The sequence below is a fragment of the Hetaerina americana genome, unplaced genomic scaffold, assembly GCF_022747635.1.
Source record: "Hetaerina americana unplaced genomic scaffold, ioHetAmer1.1.p SCAF_16, whole genome shotgun sequence".
In the NCBI taxonomy this organism is placed as follows: domain Eukaryota; kingdom Metazoa; phylum Arthropoda; class Insecta; order Odonata; family Calopterygidae; genus Hetaerina; species Hetaerina americana.
Genome location: NW_027286719.1, coordinates 9,082,325 through 9,091,271, shown reverse-complemented (window position 1 = coordinate 9,091,271; position 8,947 = coordinate 9,082,325).

Below are 8,947 nucleotides of genomic sequence, written 5' to 3'. Positions count from 1 at the left end.
CTGCAATGTTGACAGCTGTGTACAGTGAAAATGCTCTGAAGAAAACATCCGTTTTCAAGTGGATTAAGTGTTTTAAAGATGGCCGACAAAAGGCCACGGATGACCCAAGGCCGGGACGACCTCCCACCACCTGTGTTGATGGCAACATTGATCGTGAGCGGTCCCTTGTCCTTCTCGATCATCGAAAAACTGCCCGAATGTTCTTGAACTGAAGTGAACTGAAGTTCATGAACTGAGTTCATGAGCTGAATTTAGGAAAATCAACTGGGCAGATTATTATAACCGATCATGATGGACGGATTCTTCACCATGACAATGCATCTGCACATTCAGCATTGAATTTTGGCCAGTTTCTGGCAAAAAATTCAATCGCCATCCTTAATAACTCTCTTTATTCACCAAATCTCGCCCCCTGTGACTTTTTCATATCCCTAAAATGCAAAAATGTGATGCGGGGATATCAATGGGATGATGTGGGCACAATAAAGCAAGAAACGCCAGAAAACTAAAAAACCTAACCGCCGAGGACTTCCAAGGGTGCAATTTAATTTAAACAGTGGAAAAGAAGATGGAATAAGTGCCTAGCGATGAATGGAGAGTGCTTTGAAGGGCACAAAATCGATGCATGAAAACGCTAGCTCTCGTGTGTATTGGACAAGTTAGAATATGTTATTGCACTGCGTCATACACAACGACTACTGCCGTCCGTTTCCCGTCTCAAATTATTGTCGCGCTGTTTGCTCTTCTTTTTCCTTATTCCGTGTTTTAACTCTTATATTTCCTTCAATCGCCTATCTGCTAAACCATTACATCCGTAACCTATGGATTCTTACACATTATAAGTACTAAATCAAAACCTGAGTCCGCAATAGCTCCCAGAAAACTGCGCACATTAATTACGCTATTTCTAAATCTGTTCTTAACCACAATATAGTCTAACCAATATCCTTGTAAATCTTGCGGTATTTCCCCCGTATCCCTAGATTTATTGTGCTGTTTAAACCAAGCGTTAGTTATGGTTACACCCGTATGCCCCGCAGAAGTCTTACGAGGTCTGTTCAAAAAGTATTGCCATCTGTGTTTTTTCAAAAATTATTTATTTATTCATGAATATCTATTTAGTTTCCTTCAAATTATTCCCCATTAGATATTACACACTCGTGCCAACGTTTTTTCTAATCCCCGAAGCACTTCAAAAAATCATTTTGGTGATCTTGTTCAGCTCCTCCTTCGATGCAGTCTTTATCTCGTGAATCTTAGCGTAGCGTCCTCATTTCTTGGGCCTCTTCAGTTTCCGGAACAAGAAGACTTGGAGCCAGGTCTAGGGTATACGGTGGCTGTGGAATCATTGGTGTGTTGTTTTTGGCCAAAATTTCCTGCACCAGCAACGATGTGTGAGCAGGGGCGTTGCCATGGTGCTAAAGCCAGTTTTGGTTCCTCCACAAATCCGGGCGTTTGTGGCGGATTGCCTCGCGCAAATTGCGCATTACTTGCAGGTAAAATTCCTTATTTACCCTTCTACTCTGTGGCAAGAACTCGTGATGCACCACGCCCGTGCAATCAAAGAAAACTGTAAGCAGAACTTTCACATTCGACCGAACTTTTTCGAGCGCGCTTTTTTCGGTCTTGGCTCGTGCTGCAGCTACCATTGGGATGATTCTACAACATAACCATAAACCCATGATTCATCACAAGTTATGACCATCCGTAGCAAATGTGGGTCGTCGCGGACAGAGTCATTCAATCAATTCATTAGCAATGCTAATGCGTTGCAGTTTTTGGCCGAAATTTAGAAATTTTGGTACGAATTTCGAGGTACCCTTGTCATAGCCAAATCATTGTTAAAAATCGAATGATATGAGCCAATGGATATGTTTAAGTCCTCAGTAACTTCTCTAACGGTGAGTCGACCATTGGCCAATACTATTTTCTTCACTTCATCCATGTTTTCGTCTGTTGTTGACGTACTCGGGCGTCCGGCACGCTCTTCGTCGTTCACATCCCCTCGTCCCTCTGAGATCATTTTGTGCCAGCGAAAAACGTTGCTTCGGTCCAAGGTAGCTTCTCCATGTGCCACAGTCAACATTCGGAATGCGTCCGCGCACTTAATTTTGTTTTTCACACAAACTTTGCTACAGATACTTTGATCAATTTTTTGGACCAGGCAAAAATCGAAGACAAGCTAAAACACGCCCAAGCAAAACAGCTGTCAACAATTACCTGAGCATTCCAAATGGCCGAACGTTTGGGCATAATTGAGAAATGTAAGTACCAACATAACGCCACAAAATATCTAAAATCCAATGTACGTAACCCGCGAAAATTCAAAATTCGCGATACTTTTTGAACTGACTTCTAAAGTTCCTACTTACTCTTTATAGATTTCATAAAGGTAACAAATATGGTTGATTCACAAAATTTTTCAATTTAACAAACCGGCACAGGGAAATGAACTGATACCATCCTTCTGTGTGAATTTTTCACACGCCTTATAGTGATTAGTACTGGGTGAACTCTACCATCACCTACCAAACCGACCTTCGGGTTGATTTTTGTGCTTATGGTTTTTTATAAGTTTAATAAATTGGTCGTTCAATAGGTCCTTAAGAAAAACTAGACACACATATTATTTGGGGTAAATATTTCTCGACATAATTTTTGGTGACTCTTTTCCCAGCTATTGACAACTTTTTTAGTCATCCAAATGTAGGTTTTCGGATGGTCCCAAAAATAGGCACTCGTATTTGCCATGACCTGCTCGTTCGAAGTTTTCTTCGAACCATTTTTTCAAGTTTGGAAATAAAATAAAGTCACTGTGGAACAAATCTGATGAACACGTTGGATGGTGTAATAATTTGCACTTTAATTCCATAATATTTGCTATGGAAAGTGCGCTGATGTGGTACACTCGTGCATTGTCATGATGGAAGAGGATTCTTTCGTTGCCAAATGAGTACGTTTTCTCTTTATGTCTTCGCTCAAATATTGCAATATTGACGCATAATACTCTGCATTGATTTTTATCCATTTGTACGTAATCGATCTGGATGACTCCAGATGAATCCCAAGAAACCGTGACCATTCATTCCCTTGCCGGCTGATTTCACTGTCTTCGCCTTCTTCCGAGCCGGATCGCTGTCGCAAGCCCGCTGATCTGACCTTTTCTTTTCTTTGAGATGTAGCAGTGTATTCATACATTGTTCAACTTTACTTATGGACGCAGAAACACCCCAGGATTGCGACAGAAAAATACCAAACTAGTTTCCGAATCAACCACATGATTTCGTTCAGTATTCAGTCAGAGCAAACCTGACACCCATTGTGCTGAGATTTCTTTCACGATCAATTTTCCGTGGAAAATTGAATAAACTGCCTTTTGATACTCATTCAGCCTTACCTATTATTTAACACAATTTGATTCGTTGATAACTCAAAATAACATTCTGAATTTTACGAGTTTCAGACAACAGTGACGGAATAGAGGCTATCAGAATCTAGATTGGCGAGGGTCTGAGAGCTGAATGTTGAGAAACGGGAAACGGTGTCAATTGCAGGAATACCGCCATCATTCATAGATGCATAGTAATGTGAAATGTCAAGACTGATTTGATAACTAACAATCAATTTAAATATTTCAGTGCAGAGGGTACTGAAAGTAATGGCAATGGTAATCCTGTACATGTATATCCCGGGACAGGAAATGCCCACCACCGATGTCGATGTCATGCCTGGCATGTGGAAGAGGCAATAATGCCACAGTCGTGAGCAAATGCAAATCCATCACTTTTAGCAACAAGGTAAATGGAAACAATAGGGTATATAAATTGTCAGAAAATGTCATTCCTAGAAGTGATACTTGCAAATACTTAGGTGTATATTTAACTAAGGACTTAGGGTGGGGGCTAAATGTGGAGTACATCTTTAAGAAAGCTCTCAAAACTCTCCATTGGGTGATGAGAAACCTCAAAGGGAGCGTTAGAGCAACCAAGGAGAAGGCGTATCAGACCCTAGTAAGACCAATTTTTGAGTACGCTTCTCTTGTATGGGACGCTCATGAAGAAGGACAAATCAAAAAACTGCAAAAGGTGCATAGAAAGGCTGTCACATATGTACTGGGGAAGCATAGGAGGATGGAGAGTGCGTCTGACATGCTAGAAACGCTGGGCTGGGAACCTCTACAAACTAGAAGGAAAGTAAGCAGACTTGGTGGAATGTTCCGCATTCTGAAGGGGGAGAAAGCTTGGGCAGATCTTAGGAAAGAGGCGGGGAACCCAAATTTTATAGGCAGAAATGATCACAAATTTAAGGTAAAATGCCGGGGACAGAGAAAAAATAATAAAAAAATTTCTTTTCTAAATAGAACAATTGTTGATTGGAACACCTTACCTGCAAAAATATTCGAGCCCTTTCCTAACAGAGTGTATACTTTTAAGAATAGATGTAAGGTATATATGTAATAATTTGATTGATGTGTGGTGTATTGTATTATATGTATTAGCTTAATTTCTTTAATTTATCTTTTTTTCTTGCTGATTAATGGTTGTAAATGGGATGGGGATTCACTTGTTTTGTTTAAGAGTTTTGTGTTTTGAAGTCTGATGTTATCTATTATCTTTTGCGATTATTTGGGACTTGTGTGCCACCTGACACTGGCTATCAGCACATGTGTATTTTTAATAATCATAATAAAACCTTTCTCCGATGGATATGCAATCCATGCAAATAGGAGCGGAAGCGAGCGGATATGAAGACACGGAGGAGGAACGTAACTGATGAGATAGGGACCAGGAATTCGATCTCCAATATGGGGAAAGAGAAGCCGTTCAATTTCAAGGAAGGGATGACCGGCAGAACTATAGATAAATTAAAGTGTCAATTGCGATTATATAAGGAGATAAACAGGAGGGGTAGCAGTGATGTTAGAACACAATTTATGGAGAAGAATAATAAATAGAGAACAGAAGTTGCAAATAAGATTATATAAATGCAGTTCCAAGGAATTTGGTTGCCAGCAATATTAAGTTGCGAATCCATTTTACAGGGAGAAAGGGGCGCACAAAGACCATAATAAACTTCAGGAAAATAATGCCGGTGTTTTTGAAAGATTTCATCGTTCATTGAATCCAATGACACCTTGACTGCACACTACATCAAAAGTAGACACATATGGAAAGTTATAGGCGATATATTGATACATCGGTGATATTATGTAATGTGTTGACAAAAATTTTTTCATCGCATTATACTATATATTTACAAAATAACTATACAAAAACTCGTTAATTCAGTGCTCGTAAGATGAGCCTTTTAATGCAGTTTGATTGAAAGATAAAATATAAATGGGATTGAAGCATCAAAATATAAGAAAGGAGAAAATAAAAAAAATATCCAGTAACAAAAAACAAAAAAGGAGTTGTGGAATCCGTAATTGTAAAAATAGGAGCGGAAAATATGAAAATGTTTATGAAGCCATCAGCGAGGGGGCTAGTTTGTGACGGGAAAAGTGATTACCGGATTCTATGGCTTAATAAGGTGATAAACATTTAATGAAATAGGTTTGTACTTTTTTTTTTATGAAATAAGGTTGCTTTTGAACGACTAGCCACAAAGGAAAAGAAACGCTCTCTTAAGATTTAAGAAGAGGTCTTCTCAGTGAATAACCTCTCGGCATCGTTCACATAACGAGAACTTGTTGATAATAATAAAAGGAACAGAGTTATTGCCGGAGAAGGCATTGGACGTCTATGAATAAATATATTAAACTTCAGAGAAGAGGGACTACTTCAGGAAGTATTCATTGAGAAGAACACACATTCACCGCTATCATCGAGAAAAATGAGCGTAAGATATAAGAAATAAGATATATTGAATATGCCCATTAGATAAGTCAACTGTTAATCAATTGCAACTTTGAAGAACAGAATTTTAATGACTTAGTTTATCAGAGTAAAAGCAATGTAATTAAAATTGAATTGATTTGATTGAAAGGTGGTAATCAAAATTGAATTGATTGTACTGACTTTAGAGTCACCTGCGATAAAAGATTTTGGAGAGTAAGTCATGAATGACAATGAAAAGCTTGGCAAAGAAAGATTGACTGCGAACATCGACGAAAAACTAAAAAGACAACCGGAGACAAGCATGAAGGTGGAGCTGTTCGAGCAGAGCTGAGAGGAGAGAAGGTAAGTACAAAAGTCCAAAACGCAGATTGGAGTCAGTGATCTGCTAAAACAAGTAATGTCTAGTCGTATGCTAATCAATGAAATAAAAAAGAGAAAATATTGATGGCTATTTTGAAGAAATCATCTACACAACGAATGAAGAATAGCGGAAATATCGAATAAGAGAGTCCATTGTTTTCCATTTTTGATAGAGGATACCTCAGTATTCAAGTGGAATATGGTGTTAGAGAATGTGGAAATTAAAAACATGGTATTAGCATGAAGATGCACTTAGAGCTCTACCATGGTCCAGAAAAGTCATTTTAAAACTAAGATCAGAAACCCGGTGAGGTCGAAAAATTGACATACTGTGAAATTGGTGCATTTTCATGAACGTTAGCGCATGACTCCGTTGAATTAACTGTTCCGGCATCTCCCGCAATTTTTTTGAGCTATTAGAAAATAAAACTGAATGAGATAAGAATGAGAGTTGGTCTCTAGGCAACCACACTCCAGGAGAATTGAGAAATTGTATCCAATGTGAGTGTCTTCTCGGGAGAAAAGCCGCGCAGAGAAGACAGACCGATTATCGAGTTGGACGTGAATCGAAACACACTTTTTCGGATTTTCTAAAGCAGATATGAAAGCAATATAAAGTTGTTGGAGTATCTGAAGAATAAGGCCCGAGACATACACACAGGACCAAAACATTGAAATGGTTCCTTATTCAATGCACACTAATAAATGTAAAGGAAACTCAAAAATGACTGGTTGTAGAAAAGGGCACATGTTGTGCCGCAGTATTATAAAAATAGGACAAGTACGTACATTAACTCCGTTTATGTCTGAAGCACTCTCGTCAGTGGAGGTGTCCGTCAATGTTGATTGGCATGCTTGAATATTGAAAGAAACTGGGATTGCAATTATAAAATTATAATTCACCAGGCCTACCAGAACCAAGTAGCCACATTACGAATGAAAACTGTAGTGAGATTATAAATTGAAATAAATTCATAAATTATGAGTATGAGTGTTTTCCAACAAGAAACTAAATTAAAATACACAAACATGTTCTGTCCCAAAAAGAGTAGGATGCAGTGGGAGTCGATTAAAAGAAATGTATTGCCAACTTTATTAAATTCACTCAAAAATCTTCGAAGAAGCACTCTCGTCCTACCACACACCGCTGTCAGCGGGTTTTCCACGCCTCGTACCACTTCTGGAAGGTGGCGACCGGAATGCCACTAAGCTTCCTCGTCAATGGTAAAAATGGTGCACCGCATTTAGTCAATTACCAAAATGTTAGCTTAGTGGATTAAAAAAGAGCTTTATCATTAACAAAAAATAATCAGATGCTGTTCAATATCTTCACTGAATTTTTATGCCTAATTTTACATCTCAACTTCGTCTAAGTGTCGGCACGATGCCAATATACCGTGATAGAGCAGCAGACGTATTCCGACCCTACCCGTTTCTTCCTCAACCTCTCCCGCACATCCATTAATCCTCAATGCCAGCCCATCCCCCCTGCATCTTTCCTCCCTCCGCATGAACTTCCCTCGTCGCATCGCATTCCCTCTTCTCCTGAACCATCGGCGCGCGGCAGCAGGGAAAAAGGGTCCCAGTGCCCTCACCCCTCGAGCTCCCCATGCCGCGCCCTTTAAAAGATGCTTCCCTCCTTCCCCTATCTCGAGTTTTCATGACTCTCGAACTTGCAGCTCAGCCCCTTCTACCCCTACCCCTTCTCCCCCTGCCCATTCTATCCCTGCCCCTTCTATCCCTGCCCCTTCTATCCCTGCCCCTTCTATCCCTGCCCTTTCACCAAGGTTCACCGTCCGCCCCCGCGAACTTGCAGCATCTGGCACATCTTTTGACGCGCGGGAGGAGACGGTGAGAGAGTCGTTGGGTGGAGTGAGGGAGAGTAAGATCTTCCATCGTTCCTGGGACACGGCTAGGGGGGGCGGAGATTCCTTCTATGCTAGAGGACCCCCTATTGCTCTTAGAGGTACACCAGAGCACTCAAATTCGCCAGCGGGAATTCGGTCTTCATTTTCTGCATGAGAAAACGTGTCAACTTTCTTATGTAAATTACATGTTTCCTTTGAATAATATTTTCATTGCATCATTGTTTATTGTGTAAATTACCTTTTTTTAATTAATTGTCAGTGAGATCATTGATGCAGTCTCTGATTTATCGCATTTCCTTGTGCTTTCTGAAATAATATTTCTAATGATGTGGAAATACCAAATTTCAACTGCGTAGCTAAATTCAAGAGGTCCATTCGATCCGGGGGTGTTGCTATTTATAAGAACAATTCGAATACAAATCTCGTAACTCCGCATTATGATTTAAACGTTAGAAACGCATTGTTACATTTGATGGGTGCGACAGAAGCTATTGGTGATTTATGCACGGCTTTGTTCGAGACTGACGATGGCAGAGATTAAGTATTGGTCGCCGTATACATTACTCCGAATAATACAGTTGCCAATATTATTAAGTTCTTAAAATTTCATTTAATGCATCATACAGCCGCTGCTTCTGCAAATCTCAAGAGTTGCATAAGCATAGAAAATTATCATAATTTGCTAATAATTGTGAGCGGGGATTTCAACGTTAATTTTGCTAATGACATTTCAAAGCCACTTGTAGACTTTCTCTAAACGTACATAAATTTAGATATAAGTAATGATCCAAAAAAATCGACAACAACTGGAGGAACTAACATAGATACAGTATTTACGCGATTTTTTTAAAACATCAAGTCCCAACCTTTCGTTTCCTA